The sequence below is a fragment of the Cardiocondyla obscurior genome, linkage group LG01, assembly GCF_019399895.1.
Source record: "Cardiocondyla obscurior isolate alpha-2009 linkage group LG01, Cobs3.1, whole genome shotgun sequence".
Taxonomy (NCBI): domain Eukaryota; kingdom Metazoa; phylum Arthropoda; class Insecta; order Hymenoptera; family Formicidae; genus Cardiocondyla; species Cardiocondyla obscurior.
In genome coordinates, this window is record NC_091864.1 from 3,364,705 (window position 1) to 3,387,698 (window position 22,994).

The following is a 22,994-nucleotide window of genomic DNA, read 5'->3' on the forward strand; positions in this document are numbered from 1 at the left end:
AAGAGCTAATGAACTCGAATATTCGGATTACCGGATCGCGGGAGAAATCGAAGAAACGTTAATTACTTCATTAAAGTAATCCAAGCGAAAATTGAGATAAACATGCGCGAGAGCGCGCGGAAACGAAATCTCGCGAGAGAGGAACTTACGTGCCGCGTAAAAGGCGCGGCCGGAGCCGTAGCTCGGCGAAACACGGCATTAATTCCGCCGCCGTAACTTAAACGAATTAAAGTTTAATTCTATTAAAGCAACTAACCGCGCACGACTCGCGGCTGGAATTTTTTATCCGGCGCACGTCCGACGTGCGCATCGGCCGCGTACCAGGGAACGTCAAAGGGAAAAGACGAAGGTCCGACCCCGCCGGACTGTCTCGCCCCGTTACCAGCTGCCGGATCTCATCGCGCTAATTTATAAATTGCACCACGGGGAGGTGCAATCCCTAAATTCTAACTGCGACAAGTATAAACTGCGCGATTCCGCGACGATCACGAAGGGACCCGAGGTCCGCGGCGTTCGAAAATTCCTGAGCTTGTTACTTCCGTTTTCTTAAGTCTCTTTTGTGCCTTTCAACTTTTTCCTTTTTTTTTTTTTTTTTCTCCCAGTTCAAATTGCTTAGCTCCCCTAACTGCGTAACACTTTTTAGTTTAGAAACTCAGTTGTTGGAAAGTAAAATTGCTCGTACAAAAACGATTCGTATATTTCTCTCTAAACTTGCGTAGTTCCCGAAGAGATTATTAGATTCTAGGGAACAAAATAATAGGTTTGCCCCTTTCCCCCTCTCTTCTTTATTCTTTATTACACCGTGGAACCTCCAACGATATCTTTTCGTGATTACAACGTATTCCTATAGTAAATACTTTCATGTTACACAACCGACTTCTCGATCTCGAGATAAGATTTCGTATATTCACGGAATTTTCAAGCTCTTGAAAATTTTTACAGTTCATGGATTTTGGAGATTTCGGAGCGATTCTTAAGCCTCGAGATATATTCGCGGCGAGAAGGCACAAAAAAAAAAAAAAAAACAGAGCTGACGGAAGCTAAAGGCGACAAAACGAGTCCTGCCGATTCGCAGCGTGTTTTCGTGGAATATCCCCTTGAATTAAAATGCTGTCCTGAAGAATACGATCAAAGCGATCGCGTTCGATCTCGATAGCCCCGGGGGCCGAGGATCTCACGCGTCATCTCGAATGCTAGTGCGAGACGGACATCAAAAGCGCTCCCGTTGCGAATTGAGGTAAACGTGTAGATTTGAGGAAAAAAAAAAAAAAAAAAAAAAAGGGTCGGCGGTCCTTTCGAGCGAAGAGAGAACGGAGAAGTAGATGGCCAAGTATACCGTCGTCCCAATTCGTAAATTGGATCGCGGAGAACTTCGGGAAGTGCGACAGAATGTGTCTCGGCTTCCGTACGCCAGGATCACGTACGCCAATAAGGTCGTCCGCAGCCCGGATGGCTTCACAAAGAACGAAGTTAAGAAAACGTAGGTGCGCGTCAAAATACATTGGTTAAACGATTGACCCGAGAGTAAAAGAAATTCGATTTTGTCACAACTGCAGTGGAATATCTTCCAATGTAATATCGCAAAGCGTATTCGTCAACGTTATACGTATACCTCTCCCTTTCACATTTTTCTAAATTTTCTAATTAAAGCGCGACCATAAAAAAAGAAATAAAATAAATAAATAAAAAGATAATCAAAGAAATAATGTTGACTAATTAAAATTCAATAGAAAAATACATTTTTAATTAGAAGCTTCAGTTTCGTTCGATGCGCATTGTCTAAAACCGGCGAATAATTTTTAACATATTTAGCCATTTGTCGATCTTCATTATTAGTAATTCAGTTTCTCTCTATTTTTATCCTGAAATCGAACATTGGTAATAAGATCTTCAATATTTAAAATACTTCAAACGCTTCAAACGTTGAATTAATAAATTTATAACGTACATGTCGAGAATATAAATACAAATAAAAATAAAATTAAAAGCAAGATGCAACACTTTTTATTCGGGTCAAGGCCTCTCGACTTAAATCGCGCTATCACATATAAATATATATAATATTTCAGTAAAATTTTATCTGCCAGGAAGAGAAAGAGGTATACATATTAGTTACGTAGAGAAGTCGCTTTCGTCTAACTTGCAACAATGAGATGGAAATCAGCTCTCGTGCGATTCTAAAATAATCTTTCCAATCAGTTTATAAGAGGAAGCGACGATAAAAAACGTAGCAGCTTACCCAAAGAAAATAACAGCGCGATGTAATAATCATCGCCGCGCGAAATAGGGTGCCGTTGACATCGCACGCGGAGGCAACTAAGAAATAGATAGAATCAATTTTACAACGACTCGATCGATATTGAATAATTCTCGAACAAGCACGAGGTTAAAGTACACATGAAATATTTGCGGCCCGGGCGTCCTAGATAATACCAGGAGGAAGGGGGGGGGGAGTAAATCTACGCTGAAAAACTTGATGTATACGCTGAAATACACCCGCGCCCCGCGAGTTTACACGCCGCACGCGCGCGGAGGGTGGCCGAAGCGGGGCCGAGGGGGTGGAGGTGTGTGGCTTTAATAACGCGGAACGAGAGAATTTTTATATCGGAGTGTAGAACGGCGAGTAGTAGACGCGCACAAAAGAACAAGACAATAGACAAAAAGAACTATGAGACGAGAGAGGGCACGGTGGAAATAATAGGGGGGAACAAGAGCGTGCATCCCGCCGCCGATGCCGCGAGGCGGGAGGGGCGCAAAGAGCCTTGTTACGGAACGGCGGGGGTGGTTGCGACCCTTAGGGTCGGTCCTGAGCACCGTGGCGGCGGTGGCACACGAAGGAAGGAAAAGCAGGCAGGTTCAGAGAGGGTAGGCGAACGGAAGGGCGGCGGGGGAGGAGGGGGAGAGAGGAGGGCAACACCGATCAATAACCCTCCGCAGAGCGGCGCTGTAGTCGTTGCCACCCCCCTCTGGATTGCTCCTATAGCCACACGTACAGCTGCTGCTGCTGGCCTCCACGTATGTACGCGTACATCAACCCGTTCGGGCTTTCCCCCTGGCGTTCGCGCCCTTGATTGGCAGTCATAAGACGATATTACTCCAGAAGGCCGCGCAGACTTGAATAAATAAATCGCCGAGGAGCCTTGTCAAAATTCGATTTAATTGCCCAAACGACGCAATCAATAATCGAGGCGGCCGCGACCGGCATGAGAATGCCAATACGATGACAGCTAATGGAAAGAGACGGACGGACAGAGAGCGTAACTTATTTCTCGGAAATAAAATTGTAAGAATAAATTAGAGTATTAACTGACCGAACAAAGTAAAGGGATAGATATCTTAAAATAACAAGACTATACGTGTCTATTCAGTGTTTCGCACGGGCAGATCTGAATATTCGATCGATTAGCTATATTCCCGTGGTAGTTTGACGCAATGTCTCGGGGTACATTTCGCTGCCGGGCTGCCCGGTAATTCGCTAAAGTAACACGGACAACTGTCGCAAAAATATCGGATGCTGCGCGCACAGAGAGACATCGAAGTCAACCGGTCCTGCCGGAGACGTCCCCGTCGACGATGCAGAAAATTCGTTGACGCAATAATGCGAACCACCGAGCCGTGCATTTTCCGCGCTTAATAACCGACCGCGAGTGACACGCGATCGCGTCCGGCGAGTGATCAAGTCATTTTCGAGGCGAGACCGGTGCTCGCGACGGCGGCACGGCGATCGTCGCGTGAACGTAAATATTACCGCGAGTAGCACGTGCCCACGTAGCGCGATACGCACCCACGACACACGCTATTTCCCTGCGTCACGCGGTGGCGAGAACTTGGAAATTTCGCGAGCCGGGCGTAAAGTTACAGAATGTAATTTGCGAGGGAGGGTAGAAAGGTCCCGCCTGGATTATTGTCGCGTCGGATAATCGCCTAAGATTTTCGCGCGCGGTCGGTTACAAATCGCGGAGCAGCGTCGGATCGCCCGTACGCGGAGATTTCGAGCGTATCTTCTCCGCAGCGGCCGTGTTTCCTTTCCCGAGCAATCAAGCTAACGAACTACGTAAATCACATTGGTATCATCCGACCGCTTTTATATGGCGCCTTAAAGAATTTAAAGCGCACCCGCGGAGAGTCGGTTCGCACATTACGCGTTTGAGAATACTATCACAAAGCCCGGAGATGCCCCGCGACACTAAGAATTATCCGCGATGATAAAAACGAGCTTCAATGAGTCGCAACATAAATAACAATACTTTAATCGAAAAACTAATCGTTCCCTCTATTTGTCTGATTTTATACGCGAGATATTAAATCGTCGCAAAGCTGCGGATGAATCTTCGCGAGGATTAATGTTATTAAAAATATGCTGCGTCTGTTCATCAACGTTTAATAATATGTTTACGAATCAGTTCGATAAAAAATAAACTAAAATAAAATAAAATAAAATAAAATAAAATAAAATAAAATAAAATAAAATAAAATACATTTAACTGTGGACTTTTACATTTAATAAAATTCCATTTTTTAGACGCGCGGTATATTACTATCCGCGAATGAGTTTTGACGATATTCTCGTCTTCCGCAGTCGAGTAATATCGAAACTATTTTGTGTGCGCAGTAACTGTTACGGAAATTTTAACGGGCAGACGACGGGCGGTGTCACGAGCACGCTGAAAGTTGCAGGAGATTTGAAATTGTTCATAAACGATTGCAACGTGTTTCTGGCGCGGAACTAGTATTGCACATCGAGAGACGATCTGGCATACATCCAGAATCTGTCCTTCAGACCCGAAAGATATGGGCCGTCCCTTTTAATTATCCATCGTTACCGTCGGTTTGCGAATTGCTCGGGCTGAATTCCGCTTGCACTTAAAAAAAAAAAAAAAAAAAAAACCTATTTTTTACTTTCGAGAACAACGTTTGATTTATCGAAATCATTCTCCCTCCGACACGTTTTGCAAACTTTTATTACGAAGAAAATAGTTGGGAACCACCTCGTACATCTTCTCGATTGCATCGAACTTACATCCATCCCACCGGATAATTACGATCATCGAGATCATCAATCACCTCCCCTGCATATACTTTTTATTCGAGCAATCCTCCTCCTCCCCCGCCCTCCCTCCCAACGTTCACGAGTAACCTGGAAATTGTGTAGGTCGCTCCAAATTGTTACAAACTGTTTGCATTACAACGATTTACAACGCGGAATCCGGGCGAGAAAGATCGCGGTGCGGCGATGCGGAGAGACGAGGGTCGAGAGGAATTATCCCGTCGCGCCGAGGAAACGTGTAAATGAATATACATTACTTTCGTGACGGCTACTGTCATCGTGTGCGCTGTCGTAATATGAATTCGGCGCGTTTCGCGGCGGGGGCACGGCAGCGAGAGGAAAGGTGGCGAAAGAACGGCCACGGAGAAGGCGAAGGGAAAAGGGGGGGGGGAGCAGAGGGGGTGCTACGGGTGCGCCCGACATTATTTCACTTTACAGTCGACCCAGTCGCTAGCTTCCGCAAGTCTTGAATTAGACTTAATTAAAATACGAGCAGGCGAGGCGTTAACGCCACCGATAAAATCTTCCAACCACTCTTGCCCCCTGCCTCATCGCCGTTTCTCTCTCCCTCTCTCTTTCTCTCTCTCGGCGAAAACCGCTATTTTGCCCGCGAGGAGATACCCACCATCGATCGCCCAGGATCATGTATATAAAAGCGAATCTTTTTCGCGGATTTTAACCGACTTACCGCAAATAAATAGAGCGCCCGTGTCGTGACGTTTCGCGATAAAAATGAAGAGACCCTATTACTGAATTACGACACCAAACTGTGGTCACCGCGTAAAACAGATTATGTTGAGAAGGAAACCTCGAAGGATTTAACTTTTTTTTTATTCGTTCGTGAAAAAGAAAAAAAAAAGCGGAGACGAAGCCGCCGTTGCTATCGCGCGATATAGTCACGAAATATTATTTCTATTATAAATTGATATATTGCTTTAAAAAAAAATATATATATATATAAGAAAAATCTTCCGAGAGTTTACATTAAGTTTTAACGTTTTCGAGCATCAGCGTGTACGTTTGCTTTACTTATAATACGGATGAACGTCATGCTGAAACGTGATACGTTATTTCGAAAACGAGACGTGAATAAAAAAATGTAACATCGAGGGCATTCATTAAGACAGGCGAGCAAATCTTTGATAAACGTATTTCTTTCTTCGTGCAACTCCGTAATGATTATAAGTATTATTAACGCCAAGCTGCTTCAATAGCGGGCATCCCGGCCACCGACCTCTTTTAAGGCTTTAAAATTCTTTAACGAATCGTTGCGACTTCAATGCCAAAGAAACGAAGTGACACTCGGTCGTGCCCGTCACCGTAAAAATCCCAGATTTTCAACGAGCTTCTTCCGCGAAATACTTTCCATTTACGTATTGTGCGAGGTCACAAAATTTAATGTAATTATTACAAGGAATTAATCGACCCAATAACTTTTTTTTTCGAGACTGCGACTTTAATAATTATTAATTATTATTTAAAAAAATAATTACATTACTTTGTCGATACTTTTTATTTTTTTAGAATTTTTTCAGGTATCAATATATACTTTGAAACTAAAATATACATGTGTGACAATTATAATCGAGTTATTGGTCGACGGCGAGTTGCCAATTCACTTACATTCGTATCTCCGGGTTAGGTTAGGGTAGATTATTTTTTATCCGTCTTTCCGTCCGTCCGTCCGTCCGTCCTTCCTTCCTTCCTTCCTTCCTTCTCTGGCGGTACTCTGAATTATCCTGACGTGTTGTTGCACTTCACATTCCTCGTCACTATATTACACTGCTCTCCTTTTTTTTATCATCACAATCACCAATCACTAACATTGTCACTCGAGAGACGAACGATCGAAAGAATGACAACGGAACATCGCGGCGTTTTTTGATGATAAAAATTAAGCGCGACCAAACGTTCATTTGTTGCGTGAACTTGCACTCTCGATATTCGCGGCGATGTTTATTTCCGACGTGTCCTCACTCCACTCGTCTTCGACTTCGACACAAGAAACTACGATGTCAAGCGCGGTCCACGAGTCACTTTCGATTATTCAGTTCATTCCCGTTGGCGGAATAAAGAACGCCGAGAAACTGGCGCCAAGGCGGCGAATGGAACCGCGTCGCGATATGCCGAACGCCACGATTTCAGACGAAATATTCCTCGCGCACTTTATCCTTCCTCAAGTTCCTCCAAAGTCACTAGCCCGAATCGGGACGAGAACCTCGGCCGCGACGAAGAAGACAGACGAGGTGCGGATCTCACCCTCCGACAATGGCGGTCGCCGGAATCCGCTGAACGTCGCTGAAGAAGATGGCGGGTGAAGCAGGTTGATGACGTCGAACGCGCGGCGCAATTCACGTCGGACGCTCCGCGCGCTGGGCCTGCGACGTAACCTTGTCGTTCCGAGGCACTTGTTCGAGGCGCGAAACGAAGCACAGAACGACGAGTGGGATCACTCGAGCGTGCACAAAATGATCGTCCGATCCCACGTCGACGACGTCGACACTTATTTGGATGCGAGAGTATCTTATTCGCGGTCAAAAATACGCGTAGTTGCGGAGCGACTAACAACACGTCCGCGCGCCCGAGCCTTCGCGACTAGACTAAGATGGCCGGTAGAGATTTTGGCCCTTGGAGAGAAAGAGAGAACCGCGGAGTAAGTGAGACAGTCGATACGGCCCGATCGTCGACTGACCGCTGTCCTTCTCGCGCGGAATTCTCGGAAGCGCCGAGCTCGACGCCGAGCTGGTCTGTTTACGTTTTTTTATGTGCTCGTCGAGCTGGTCTGTTTATGTTTTTTATGCGCTGGCCGAGCTCGAGACAACCTACCCTAAATTAAAGATCCTTATGCTCGACGTTCGAGCATATTTTTTTCGCTATTCGGAGCACAATCTTTACTTTCGAGCTCTCAAATCGTAGTCGTAATAAAACTTCTGCTCGAGCAGGCTTCAAAAATAATATAATAATCCGAATAATTTTCTGTTTCCTAAAAATGTATATTTCTTAAAAAAATTACACGCGGTAACATTGATAGTTGACGTTTACTCTCGGTTAGCACAAAGCGAGCCAAGCGAGAAAACCAATTAACGTTGTGGAAAGGCGGTAATAATTAACAGCTAATTTACGCTTGACACGAATTTTTTAAAGATAGAATAGAAATGATCTCTAAGCAAACGTACCGAGTTGCTTTTCATATGCAATTAACCACACGGCCTCGGGATTATTACAAACACATTATGTGTGTGTGAAGATGTCGAGGCCATATTCCCGTAAGACCAAAGGGTAAATTTTGCCTTGTCTGGACTACTAAGTTATCTTCGAATTTCTACAGATCAAACAGTCAGACCCAGTTGTTTAGTAACTATCCCCCGTGTCCATCCGATCTTTGGAAACCCGCGCTCATGTACGAGACGTAGTACGCCCTATAATTTCGCAACGCCCGTTTCTTTAATCCTTTAAGTCGCTCGCTTCAAAAAGCTGTCGCTCGCCGAAACGTTATTTTTCACCAAGCCTTGCGATAACGCCTTTATAAATAATAATCCACGTGTTACAAACTTCTTTTTTTACAAATCAAATTAATGATAAATAAAACTTATGATAAATTTATTACAGATTACGTTCCAGATTACTTCTCCATTATCTTTTTTTCTTTTTTCTTGCATTTAAAAGCTAATTAAGCCTAAAAAGATTTATCGTAAGTTGTTCGTTCACGAATCAAAGAATATTTATCAAAAAGAACACTCGTCGATGAGAATTACGTCAAGGTTTACTAGACTTTCAAGGTATAACGTATTAATGATATGTTAATGATGTCACCGTCTAATGAGAACACTACAATTGCGAGTGTCAGAGAGTACGTGACTACCGCCGTCCTTGTAACGTTCAGCAACAGGCGCTTTTCGCGAAATTGTGTGCGCTTGAATTTCTCGAGATCAGACGGCGTAGCGGTATTATTTGGTTACCAGCTCTGCGCACCCACGCGCTCTTTGGAAGTTCTCGCCCAAGGTTATGCGACGTACCGCGATCTATAATTTTGTCACCCACACCGCAAGCTCGCTATTCGCGCAGCCACCTATTTATACCGCCCATATTTATAGACACGCGTCCGCGGAAAATAGCACCCGTAAATCTCCCCTCGTGAATTTATTCTCACGGTCGCCCGCGCAATTCTCCGGTGATTGATACACCCGGCCAGCGCCCAGCGAGGCTGCGATTAAAATTAATTTACCGATTTTTTAATACCCCCGCGAATTAATCGATACTTTTAAACAACGTCGATAAAGCGTCGCGGGGCCACGCAGTTTTTTCCCCTTTTTTTTCCTCCCTCGCTCTTTACAAATGGCTGCGATTATTACTTTCAGAAACGCGGCGCAATAACTGTTGCAGGGTATTAACTTCGACTTCGCAGGAAATCAAACAGCGTGATCGGGTTACTCGGAGGCGCGCATTCGCCCGCGCGCTAGCGCTACTCGAAGCATTATGTGGCAAGTATTAAGCGGAAGTAACTATCTCCGATCCGGCGAGCTCCCAACGTTCATTACGGCTGTAATAATTTTCGAACTAATTTTGCGCTTTAATCAGCGAGAAGATTATCGGGCGGCGCCGCTGCGCGCTATCAAAAACATCCTCAAAAATTAAATATTAAAATCAAACCGATTTTCTTCGTCCCGGGTAAGATTTATGCCGCTCGTGTAATCACGGATCGCGCAATTTGGCGTGTGGCCGGACAAAAGGACGAAGGCGAACGTATTAACGACCTAAGGGGTAGAATCCGGGCGAAGAGCTGGACGGAATTTAACTTAATGGCGAACGTAGCGGTACGAAAGTTCGAAGTTTATCGGACAGGTACTAAATGACGTGACTTATCTCGCGTACAGGTATGTGTGCCATGCGGAAATTGATCCTTATCTCATTACGATTTGACTCGCGAGTGCTCGTTTATCTTTGTCGGACGTGATTAAGCGAACCATTATCAATAAGTTTCGCGAAAGCCCCGAAGGGATAGCGGTCCTACCGGCTGCCTTTCAAGGCTTGCGCGAAAGTTTGGTTACCGCTGCTTAAACCGCCGCTTTTCCGCGGTCAACTCTTTCGCAGAGAAGATTCTTCTTTCCAGTTTGATTCAGTTCTCTATCTCGATACGCTCTTTTTTCCCCCCCCCCCTTTCTTCCACTTCTTACCTTCCTCCCATTTCACTTTTCACTTCGGCTTTCCTTCGTTTTCTAAAAAGCGGCGCGGAATAATCGGTGCGACTCGATTGATCTTTAATGCACGATGAAGTTTCATATGTATATAATTTTAAAAGAGATTGTTAGGAACAAGCTAAATAACAAGGAAGAAGAGACGCAGCAGCGTTCTCTGCGGCGAAAGAAATGCTCTTCGTTAATTAATTGGCAGGCAACGTTAATATGATGGTACCGGCGTATTTTAAATCCTGTCGGATATATTTTCATTCCCAGCCAACATCCGTAACAAAAGCCTCGCGCAAAATGCAAAGAGCATTACTCATTTATTTCAGCGTGTACGGCACGGAGCGAACTTCTGGCTTTCGGTTCGTTGCCCGCCTTTGTCTTTTCAGATTAACTTGATATAACCACGTCGACCCTGTAAAGGACAGTCATCGCGAATTTGTTAGCAAATTTTATGTGGGAACGTAAAGGGACCGCGCGTATGCGCCGTCGACACAAAGAAGATACGGAGAAGCATATCCCCGAAAACCCGCATACTTGAAGCGAATATATATTCTTTCTCTTATCAGATGGTTAATAAATAATGACGCTATCGTAATTAAATTAAATGATAAACACGGTTTAGTACAAATAATGCACCGCAAAAAAAAGAAAAAAAAAAATTATTCCCCAGTCACCGAACAGTTTTTTTATTTTAAATTGTAATCAAGTTTACCGATTTCCACCGGATCTTAACTCGCAATTAAAAAATATTTTCTCCGCAAGATCTTATTAATTATATTAATAAAGTTTAAAACGTCAGCGTTGAAAGTTATCATTCTGCCAATTTTGTTAGTTTCCTACACTGAAATAAGAGAAAACACTAAAAATAATATCAAGACTAGAATCTGTGGATCTCAATATATTTAAATAAATAAATATATAAAAAAATGTACATACATTGCACCATTAATTATTATACGAAAGATTTTTTTGTAAGCTAATATTACAATTACGTTGAAATGTAGTAAATGTTAAGACAGTAAGATTTCACAAAAAAAAAAGAAAAAAGAAAAAAAAAGACCGGTAGCTAGCATAATGAGAAAGTCTTATCTATACAGTACCATGAGAAGAAGATCCATTCTGTTTCGAAGAGAACTGACGAGAGAACGGGAAATGAAAATTCCACTTGGACGCGCGACTTAACGCGTCCCGATAGAATTAATCGCCGACCTGCTTCGTACGTCCCGTTTCGCAATAGTCAAGAGGAACTTGGAAAGAGGCTCGTGAAAACAAAACAAACGGCCGCGCGGAATAAAAGATTTTTCTTTTTTTTTTTTAAAGGAAAAAGCGAAAATAAATGATGCGCGTTTTGTAATGCCGAGAATTTTATCTTAAAAAATTGGTGTGACGCGTAAATTAGCTGTTAATTATTACCGCTTAAAACCGACGCTGATTAGTTCTCTCTCGCTTGGCTTGCTTCACGCCAAGCGAGAGTCAACGTCGGCGATTTTGAGGTTCGATTTAATTTTAATATTTAATTAATACGTCCAGGCAAAGACGGTCTTCGCGATTTTCGAGATCGAGGACGATCTGGGGAAAGTACCGTCTTTGTCTGGACATACTAATTAAATATTACAATTAAATCGAACGAGAGTAACGAATAGATAGCCGCAGGGGTGGCGGGGGGAGGCAGGAGGGGACGGGGTGAGAGCGAGCGCGAGCCTACGTGCCGCGCGCTAGGAATATTCCCCCACCACTCCCACTCTCGCTTTGTCCTTCTCCAGCGGTCGCGCGAGCACACACGTACTACGCACGGCACAGCAGCCACGTGTGTCCGTATCGAAATTAATACGTATTCGCGTTTAACGAAAACCGTCCGGCACGAAAACTATTTTCTCCTCCTTATTTTCCGTGTGAGGAGAATACGCGCGATACTCCGTGTGAGGAGAGCACGTGCGATTCTCCGTGTGAGGAGAGCACGTGTCGCCGCCGGTTCGTCGGGAGTTCCGCAAAGTATTCGGGTGTAATTTTTTTGGCTTTATTCCGAACGAAAGTGATGAATAATTTTCGCGATTGTAAAATCACGGTTCGCGAGTGTCCAGTGCGCGGAAGGATGACTCGACACGTCCCATCTGAGAGGAGGAGCAGGCCTCGGATAGGCATCATACATCGGCGGAGCAACTTTTAGGTAAGCATTAATTTTTTTAAATTAAATCTTTATTTAAAAAAAATTTTTACCTTTTTTTTTATTAATCTTATTAATTTCCTGGCATGTCTACATTAATATTTTCCTTTTAATGTTACAGCAAACGGCAGAATTCCACAACTCCGCTGTAGTTCATGCAGATTGGTAAGTCGCATAATTTTTCTTTTCGTAATTTGTAATTAAGATCTTTTAAAAAATAACGCGTGTGTATGGTTTCTTCTAGTACAATAAAACTTAAGTTTAACCTAACTCACAATCAGATTCGAATTATCGTGAACACTCGTAATGTCGCTTGAAATAGATTTTGCTCCCATAAAGCGTAGCTATTGAATTATATCGTTTCAATTTTATCGTGTCCGTATTGTTCTTTAGATTAGTTTTTATTTTGAAGTCAATTGGTGTCCTATGCTCAACAAAACGATGTGCCCCGCGAGCGAATATTTTCCAATAACAGTTTTAATTAAAATAAAAAATGCGTGCTGATACGTAGAAACGCACTATTTGTTCCAAAGTTTGATGCTCCGCGGACGAAAATGATGGGTTTTTTTGGAACAATCGCTCAGTATATACGACCTTCTTGTCGTCTCTCAGAGTCTTCCCCGGATGTAGGTCAAGTAATCGACTTATTTTACCGAAACTTAATTTTACGAACGATTGTGCGCACAACTTTTATCTTTAATCTTAAATAACGTTCAGAACGCAATTCTTTTCTCGTTTATCCGGCTTCCGATTATTAATTAGTACAGCAACGAAATTAATTATCTTGAAGTGGGTTATCTAACCGAATTTCTATTACTGATAGCCACTGACACAAACGTGCGTGACAACTGATAAAACATTATCGCGGTCGGTGCCCTCTCCCTCTCTCTTTTTCTCTTGAGCCTTTTTCTCTTTCAGCTAATGAAAGAGAAGCGTGCTCACTTCTTATCTTATATCCTTATAAATTAATTTTCAAAGCAACCAGAAGTATTTGCTCCGTTTGCTACGGGAGCCCTTCGTCGGTCGTTTTACCCTCGACGAACGGCGACTTGAAGCGAAAGGAAAAGTACAAAGCGCTGGGCAAAGATTTTAACGGAGGTCTCTTGGGGTTTCCTCTTTCCACTTGGCGGAGGGCGAAGAAGTGCCTCCCTCGCCCAACCGTCTCTATCTCTATCTCTCTCTCTCTCTCGCTCGGGAAGGGAAACGGGGGGAAGGGGGCTTTCAAATCGGTTCATAAAGCAATGGAATCATGCTACAAATAAATGACGTTATTCCGCTAAAGTGGAAGCTTCTCCTCGAGAACGATGTTTTATCCATAACCGTCGCGAGCGCGTATACTGAAAGAAAAACGGGACTCGAAATGTCAACCGGGCTAACTCGGTTTTATTGTAGAACGCTGCCGGCAAGCAGCGCGTAGCGTTCACATCATTCGCGAGGATTTCTTTCGAGGGAAATGTTCGCTCGGCGGCGAATCCGTCCGCGGATTCTCGTCTGTTGTACCCCGGCATTCCTGAAATGCATGAGGTGCCCGCGAACGGTTTTCTTCCGCCGACCTTTTCTTCGTGCAAGGTGCGACGGTAGGTTTTCCCTCGTCTTTCCACCGGAATAAAGAAGAGGTTTCTCGGTCTTCCCGCGGGACCGCCAGCCATCTCAAATTAATTCTTTAAGCGGCAAGATTATTTTTCCAAAGTGGCCGTTTATCAACGAGGGGGCCTCGCCTCGCTGGCTGTTGAAAAACGGAAGCCTTTTCGGCCTCGCGAATTTCCCGACGGAGGACAACCGTCCGCCATTCGTCGATAATCCTAAGACGGGTCTTTGTTCCTTTTACCGTAGCTTTAATTAAACTACACCTAACCGCCGATGGAAACTGCGCGACGTGATATCCATCGTATTAATATTAATATTCATTATCGCCGGCGCCATTGAGCGTTTATTAACTTTAACGCCGCCGGCATATTTTATGATCCACTACAGTTGCAATTGCGCACGATAAACAATCGATTCGCGCACAAATCATTCTTGCCGGCGAAAATCCCCGATTATCGTCATTACCATGCCGACGCCCGGATTTAACGGCTCGTTATTTACCAACGGATTATCGGAAGCTGGCGCGCTGATCTCGGCGTCAGAAAAAAAAAAAAAAAAAAAAACAAAAAGGAGAAAAACCGGCGGGGGATAGGAAAGAAAAAAAAAACCGGAGAATAAACATCCGAGAAACGGGACATCTCTGCAAGCTGCGATAATTTTCAGCTCGCGCTCGAAATCGGATAAATCGCCGCTCGTGCGAGTCGAATTACATTTTAATCGGGATTTCATCGGAGCTCCGTGTCTTGATGGCACACGGGGCTTTCATCTATCGTAATTACCCCGTATACACGTTGCACCGCTTGTTACGGGGTTATATAATATAGTTTATACCGGACCGGGATCTGAAGCTGAGTGCACTTGTAGATGTAGGGCATCCGTCGTCTAATGATAACAGTTTCCATATATAGAGAAGGAGGAGCTTCGGTCCACTATCAACAGATTTCATTACAACGTTGCTATGTTGATTGCGAGTTTATCGGGGTAAAATTTTAATTCAATTCGCCGTACCATTGAGATTCGTACCTGGCAAACGTAAATCGCGAAAATGAGGAATTGAATATTGATCGTATAAATTTAAATCTTTAATTCACGTCCGTCACGATGCGAATCTACTAACTGCTAAAGCCTCGATATTCATAAAGAATTTAATTGAATTCAGTGTTATTTTTTGTAATTAGCCGGAAATGAATTTAACTTAATGAATTTATCTTCGGCTAGACAGTTCGTTTTAAGAATTGATCATTTTCGATGAACTCGACAGTTTTAAATAGATCAGCTTATTGTTAATAAATGCAATCAAATTTTTATTCAATGCATTTGTTGAAAAAAAAAAAAAGAAAAAAAGAATTAATAAAATAAGAGACACTTTACTACTCTATATCCGAAATATGAGATTGACAAAAAGCACGCGCGTGTTCTCAAAAATTGAGATGACATTTAAGCAGTAATGATCAATGTAATTGAAACACAAATGGAATAAAATATCGAAGCTTATTTCAAGTAACTGGTAATTTGTCCAGTTCAGTCGTTGGATCCGGATTCCGTTTTTATTACAAAGACTGTAGTTAATCAGGAATTATTAAATTTTGCTCATTGGCAGCGGCGGCCGTTACTATTAATCACAGTGACAAGTCTGCTCGAGAGGTACTAACGATGTGTGTTACCTCCCCGAGTGTTCTGGTACGTTGCCAATTATCGGCGAAGGTCATACGCGAAGTTTCACGCCTGTTGAATTATCTTCTGTCACGTACGTTAATGATTCATCTTAATGATTTCATATAACTGCCGTTCAAGAACAATTTGTTTGCCGTTTGAACGAGAAATTCCTCACCCGAGTGGGATAAAAGCACCGCATTTCGCGGTCGCCTGGACATCGTAGAACAGAAGGTAGAGATTCATCGGCTCGTATTTTCCGATCGAAAAATCGCAAGGTATCCACGGTATCCCAAAGGTTAATGCCAACAATGAGTTTGCGTGCCAGGCACGCGAATACCAATCTTCGACGGTATCGCGCTTGGATTGAAAGTCAGATTCGAATCCAATGTTATACACGCTCGCGTTATTTAGCTTCCAAAGTCCCGCGCCGTGAATTAATTACCGAGGCGCGTACGTTTACGACCGGCTTACGTGTCATACTTATATTAACTTTTATCTCGCCCGTGTCATTATAGAACATACGTGATAACGAGCTATCGTCATATTTGTTGGACGAATTTATGTATGGTGATTTCGTTTGCCTCGCGATTTGCATAATTACAGGTTATCGCTCGTGCTAACGAAACGACGGTGTAAACCAATTTTTTTTTTTTTTTTTTTTTTTACAAAAATATGTCATTAAAGGAATCGAGCGAAATAAACGCGCGAATAAATTATTAATCGATAATTCCAGGTAGGGCGGGGTGCGCGTGATTTATTTGAAGCGCGTTTCTTACGAATTCATCTCGGGCACAAATCACCGCGGCGACTCGCCAAATAGGAACCCAGTTTGATACAAACTTGCGAGATAAAAAGTTTCCACTCGAAGGGGAGGGGGGGGGAGGAAGATTCCACCGCTCGTCTCGGCCGGTGTGTTTATCCGATCGTCGTTTTCATCGTACATTACGCATTCCGTTCGCGTGAGGAAAATCTCTTTGAGAAGTGCAGTGGAAATTGGAAAAATCTCTTTGGCGGAAGTTTCTCGCCGCCGCTGTTGGCGGTGCGCGCGGAGGGGAAGGGAGTTTCGGAAGGCTTCTTGGGGAATCGATGTGTGCCCCGTTGGCATCGCGGAAACTTCCTTATTTGGAATTTTCGTAAGCCCGCGTACACCCGCGGGAGACGACGTAAATTTTCAGGTGGGATTGGGTCGCGAGCGGCGACGCGGCACCGGGAACGACGATACCGAATAACCGAGTAACCTGGGTCACGCCGTTTGATCTTCCAGAAATTCGAAAGATAATTCCCAGCAGCGGCGGAGTCGCGCGAGATGCATCCGGGAGAATCTCAACGAGCTACAGTATTTCCCCTCGAGTCTTGTAACTGCGATATGTCAGGGAGATACGCTGTTACAGGGTTTCCTTCCTTGTCCTAGATACATCCGGGAGATGGCTGCGGTTTCAGCCGCTGAAAGATTGAAACTGCGAGACGGAAATGTTTCCGCAACGCCGTCGTGAATCGTTCGTGACGACCCCACGAATTTCTCGCGCTAGGTGATAATAAATGTACGCTTCTTGGTGCTCGGGGTGATTGAGAAATCAAGATACCGAGGACCGGGAGCTGGCTTTTGCAAGTGACGAAATGAATACGAGCCGCGAGTTGATTTCTCTCTATAATTCGCCGCACGTTGACAGTGATTTAATTTGTCAAAGGTACAAGGGGGAGGGAAAGGGGGGGGGGCAAATTCCAGGCTACATTTGTGCTTCGGCCAATGATGAATGTGACGATTAACTTCCCGATATATCGCGCTTTTTGCACGAGATATTAAGCTTATATTATTTTATACCAAACAGGATGGAAACAAATCCGATAAGGCAATTAATGTTCTTCCGAATGAACGGTCTGTATTACCGTTATATAATTTTACAATTTATGAAACGTTTAAGCCCAGCGATATTAATAATGTAATTAACGTCCGCGTTAAGTATTAATGCAGCATTACAATTTTGTGTGACGCGTTGACATGGCTTTGTACGATGTACAAATTGAGCTCGTCGGATTTCACCGACATTCCGATGAATAGCGACCATGGAAGCCGTTGATTTGTAAAGGGACGGAAAAAGGAAAAAAAAAAAAATAAAAGGAGCGCATCCGATCAAGTGCGACCTTGATAATTACTCGACTTCGCTTTTAAATCGCGTATGTATTCCACGTTCGCGCTTTCCCCCCACGTAATTCACCGCCGTGAGTATACATTTCCGAGACTACGATGAGACCGTAGTAGAAGCCATATCGCGAGAACAAATAACCTCATCATGCCGTTCGATTGCTGGAAATTGCTAGAGCATTCCGTACATCATGTCCTCACCCACACAGATGACCCTATGTTTCTTTATGTAACGCTGAAATCGATATCTCCATCTCCTTTTCTTTTCTTTCTTCCCTGTTTTTTTTTTTCCTTTTTTCTTTTTTTACAAGAAAATCTCATTATTGCATTAAAGCATGCTTGCAAGAGAGATGAATAAAATAAGACTGAGAATAAGTTTAATAGTAGAAATTAAATTAATATAATAAGAATTTAGAGGGGAAGGTAGAAAAATAAAATAGACAAGTTAGAATAGATACGCGCGAAGGCAGCAGGCCAATGTAAACACACGCACGTAATTCACCCTGATCGCGGCCAGTCGACGGACTCTCGCACTCGAGCACGTGTTGCGAAGGTTAGTCACGATCGACGACGCTTGAACACGCAGATCACCGGGTAGCGTACGTACCGAAAAAAAGCACTTTATTTAATAATCGTAGAAGATTAGCTGACGCGGATTTAAATTCTCCGATTGATGTTCTGTGCACGTGGAGTATCTATGAAGCAAATACTTGACGACATCTATTTATTCTTCTCTGGTTTAATCAGCTGCCTAATATTTCGTCAAGTAATTCGCTTCATGGGTGCGATCCGCAATCGCTGCGGTGAGCTGAATGTCTTGAAAATTGTTAACCATAATAATACTAATCGAGTAATACTTTCTTCTTGTTACAGATACAGAGGGATCTGGAGAAGAATCTAGTGCACCGTCGTCGCTGATATTTCATAAACGAACCGCAGCCGGTTCGTCGGGTTTGTTTCGCGAGTGCCGACAGTATCGCGCGATTTTAATTTGTTCCGCGGGTGTTTCGCGAGTGTCTCGTGTGCTGATGGAGGGAATTCGGCCCATTCCAAACATCCTGAGAGGAGGAGCAGGCCTCGGAAAGGCATCGTGCATCGGCGGAGCAACCCTAGGGTAAGCGTCACTTTTTTTTTTCTTCGCAATAAAATTAATAGCATTGCTCTTTCGACGATAAAAGTTTTTTTTTATTTTAAATAATTTATTAAATAATTTATTTTTATTATTTACTCAATAAGTTACTGTAGAAACGCGTAACAATTTTTTTTTAAACTTAATTGATTTACAACATGTCTATAATTTAAATTTTCTATTTTTTTTGTTACAGATCATCATTGCTGAACTAACTCCGCTGCTGCACATCTACCGGTGAGTCGCATGTTTTTTTATTTTTTTACAATGCCTTTGGGAGGGAAATATATGATATGCGTAAAAACAGTAATAAAAATCTACGAAATAAAAATTAGACCGATATTTACTTTCGCGACGCGAAATGTGCCAAACGAGAGGATCAATTAACATCGCGGCCTTTCCGACAACAATTAGATTTCTACATCCCTCCTTTCTAAAATAGGATTAATAACTTTAACTTAAGTATATTTGTGAACTCGGTATATTTAATAAATTTAATTTTAAAATAATCACGAAAATTTATTTTGATAGGATTTTCATGTAAAAGAATATAATGTGTATAACCTTTATCAAAATTAAAACCCATTATTAGTTTGACGTAAGCGGACAAATAAAACGTTGCGATTTTATTTAAAGCCGTTTGCTTGAAGTTTAAATTTGTTTAAGCTATCCGAGAATGTAAAGGTTGACATTAATTCAAAAATAATTGACGAGTCAATAATAGTCGTCGCTTGTACCAAGATACATATGTTAATCGAATATAATTAAGCACGGAACTTCGTTATTTTCTTCGGAATTATGCGCCGCGTATAACTGATATCGTGTGAAAATCTAATTTAATCATTCGCAAATTCAGCACCCGTGAAATATATCGCAAGGGTAATAATTGCAGGCTCTTTGTTGTTCGATAAATTACTCAAATTAAACGCGGTGATAAAATCATCGGAAGTATTGTCGGGGCGATGTACGTTATCCGCATTGCCTTAATGCGCGCATAATTCAATACAACTTCGGCACAATGACAAACAACGTTAATGCACTTTTGTTTCCATCAACCGGCGGGCGAAAATATATATTTATATATCCGCCATATATTTATAACGCCGACGCGAGTACCGGGCGCGGATTTTTCAGTCTTTCCAGTCTCTCCTCCGCTCTCTTCCCGTGTTTATCCTGTATTCTAGGCGGATAAATATTTATTGTAGCTGTTTTCCATCGTGCACGCTCACACGCTCGGCGAAAGCTCCGGCTTCGCATCGGCGGAGGTGCGCCCGTAACACGCGCGGATCAGCGCGCTCCGATTTTAATCCCTTTGCCGTACGAAGCCAAACCGATGCGCATAACATAGATAATGCTGCTGCGAATTATTGATAAACGCCTATACGGTTCTGTTCGCGCTACTATTGCCACGTTGCGCGACGTGGGAATCGCGGCGGGATTATTGATTGCCGCGTGCGTCGGCCCGAAATTTATTAGCAAGAGACACCGATCGTTACGCTAATAGATAGAATTTCGTATAATGACTCGCGGGGCTTAATCGTAATGTTTAATAGCGCGTACATCGATATATCCCGCACGCCAGAACGTCGTCTAATAGTCAGCGTACATCTGCCTGCGTCCGCGTATTGGTATTAAAATATACACGCACACACGTCGCACGCACACGAGCCCGTGCACGGTATAACGCGACTGCAAGAAAAGATCAATACGAAGTGCACTCCGCACAGTTCATGCTTCGGCATTGGCGTAGAGCACCGTGAAAGGTGACATTCGTCGTTTGCGATAAAACGCCGCGCGCGGCACGGAAAATCGGAAAGCAAGATAAAAATCATAAAGGCCAGGGCGAGAGCACATCGCTCGAAAACGTGTCGCAAGATATTTTTAAACGGCGGTCCATTTACCCATTTTAAAAATTACGGATAGCGTTAAACATTAATCCATTTACCATTTTTATCAAATTAAATCTTACGAATGTTTAAATTAATTTTTTCAAATTATTATTTTTATTCTATAAGGTTTTAGAAACGTTAAAAATTAATTTCCTCGACTATCTCCCTTCTATCAAGAGGCAATTTTCATTATAATGATAATTAGATTTTTGTCGGAAATTTCGTTAATATTCACGAGCTTAGTTGAAACAGGCTGAGAGCTAGCTTGCTTTCTCCCACGATTTTTAATTTTATTTTCCTTTTTTTTTTTTTTTTTGGTTCTTGTGAATCGCCATGACGTGTGCAATTTTCACGCGAGTCATTTACGGGAAAGAAACGAGTTCGTCCGTTTCTTGAACTCGACGGGGACCTTCGATTCGCCAGCGCGAAAGGGACTTAGGCACATGTAAAGTTGGCGCGATCGCAGACTCAGCCGCCGCGTACTTCGACCTCAAAAAACGTTCGGGGCTATCAAGAAGTCACGCGATTTCCTCGTTCGCGACTATCGAAAATGCATTTACACTGTGATTCGCGCCCTTGGTGTTGTACACGTTGAAGCTGCATCGCGCTACGTTACGTACCGAACGGTTCCAATTCGCCCGTTGTCTCGAAAGGCAAGACGAGCGTGACAGCGCGAGCGAGTGAGCGCTCAGGACATCGAATTGATTAAAAACTGTAATTACCGGGTGAATTTGGAAGGCGCGCATTATTTCGGCGGCGATGTAAATGGCACGTCAGCGTGATTGATCGAAAAAACGTAATTGCGGAGCGGAGTGCAACGCTTGGGGCCGGGAGCGAAAAGCGGGATGCACGCACAAACCTAGACACGGAAAGCGCGCATTATTACCTTATTCCGCGAATCGATCTGCCGTGTCGTTTTAATTGCGAGATCGACCGGAGACGCTCAATTAATTAAAGTGCTATTTAATATTCACATACGCGACCTCGATTTGCGCGAGTAATCCATCCGTCGTTCGTTCAATTAACTCGCGCGAGGCGATCGACGAGGTTCCCTCCTCCTCCTCCAGCGCGTTTCCCTCGAACAATATTTCATGTACTAAAAAATAAAAGAGGAGTGAGAGAGAGAGAGAGAGAGAGAGAGAAAGAGAAGAACACGGGATACAGGAAATGGGATGAGCACGGCATAGGCGAAGCCAAAGTATTTTCGGTGAGCAACGATCGAAGGTGCTCGCGTTGGTATTCGCTAAATTGGTTTCTCTGACACAGACATTCGATTCTCTCGGTTCAATTAATGCCTCGAGACATGTAGCGTCGCGAAAAGAACAAGCGAGAGGTAGAGGGGAGGATCGAGGACAAGGGTGCTGGTATTCGATTGCGAAACACGCGGGAAACGGAAACGGCACGGCGGAGAAAACTCCGAAAGAAACACGGTGTAACGATTCGTATAAATTACGAGACGGTGCTGCGCGTCTTTATTTCACGTGTTTGTATCTCGCGTATATTTATTATCGGGCGTTCGACGGAGGAACCCACCGACGCGGCTACGAGGTCGGGAGCGAAGCTTAGAAACTAGGTCGAGAGGGGAATATTTTTTTTTCCCCGGCGAAAAATGTTAGGTAACGTTGTCGCGAGACGAAAAACGGCTTACCGCAAAGGCGGCAGCCTTGCCCCATTCACGGATTCGTGTTGGCCGCGCATTCATTAAATTAGGTTCCACGAGCACGTACACGTCGCCCCTGCGAGTTCTATTAATGCTCCGCGAAGGCGAGAGGGTGAAATAGAGCGGAGCAAGGACGCTGTGAAGTCCACGGCTGGCCTTTCCCTCCCCCGAGCTCCGCTCTTCTTCCCCCTCTTGCTCCTCGACTTCAACGTCACTTCTTTTTTCCTGCCCTCCCATTTTCACTGCTTTTTTATACCGCGCCGGAGAAGTTGATAAATGACGCAAATAGACGAAACAGGACGAGACAACGAGAGAAGACGCGGCGACGAAGGCGGAGGAAAAATCGCGGGCGAGCTTACCCCGCTGTGACTGAAAGTTCGCTCACTCGCGCCGCTTATTCCCGTCATATGGAGTTATCACGAGCCGCCCGACGACGCGAGGCGGATAATCTGTCTTGCATAATTACTACGTAATTACGATTCGATATCGTGTACCAAATGCAAACTCGGATTAAATGTCCCCTCCTTCGTATC

At 43.7% G+C, this 22,994-nt stretch overlaps 1 protein-coding gene across 4 annotated transcripts in view; it reads right to left on the reverse strand.

The window, feature by feature from the left end:
* Positions 1 to 22,994, reverse strand: part of Sema1a (semaphorin 1a) — a 205,513-nt gene that overhangs the window by 31,166 nt on the left and 151,353 nt on the right. The window contains exon 1 of one of the 4 annotated variants that reach the window (XM_070674886.1): positions 6,671 to 11,895. The exons of the other annotated variants lie outside the window; for them this stretch is intronic. The gene's annotated coding sequence lies outside the window, so the exon portion shown is untranslated. Of the gene's footprint in view, positions 1 to 6,670; positions 11,896 to 22,994 lie in introns of those variants that run through there. 4 annotated transcript variants of the gene reach the window in all.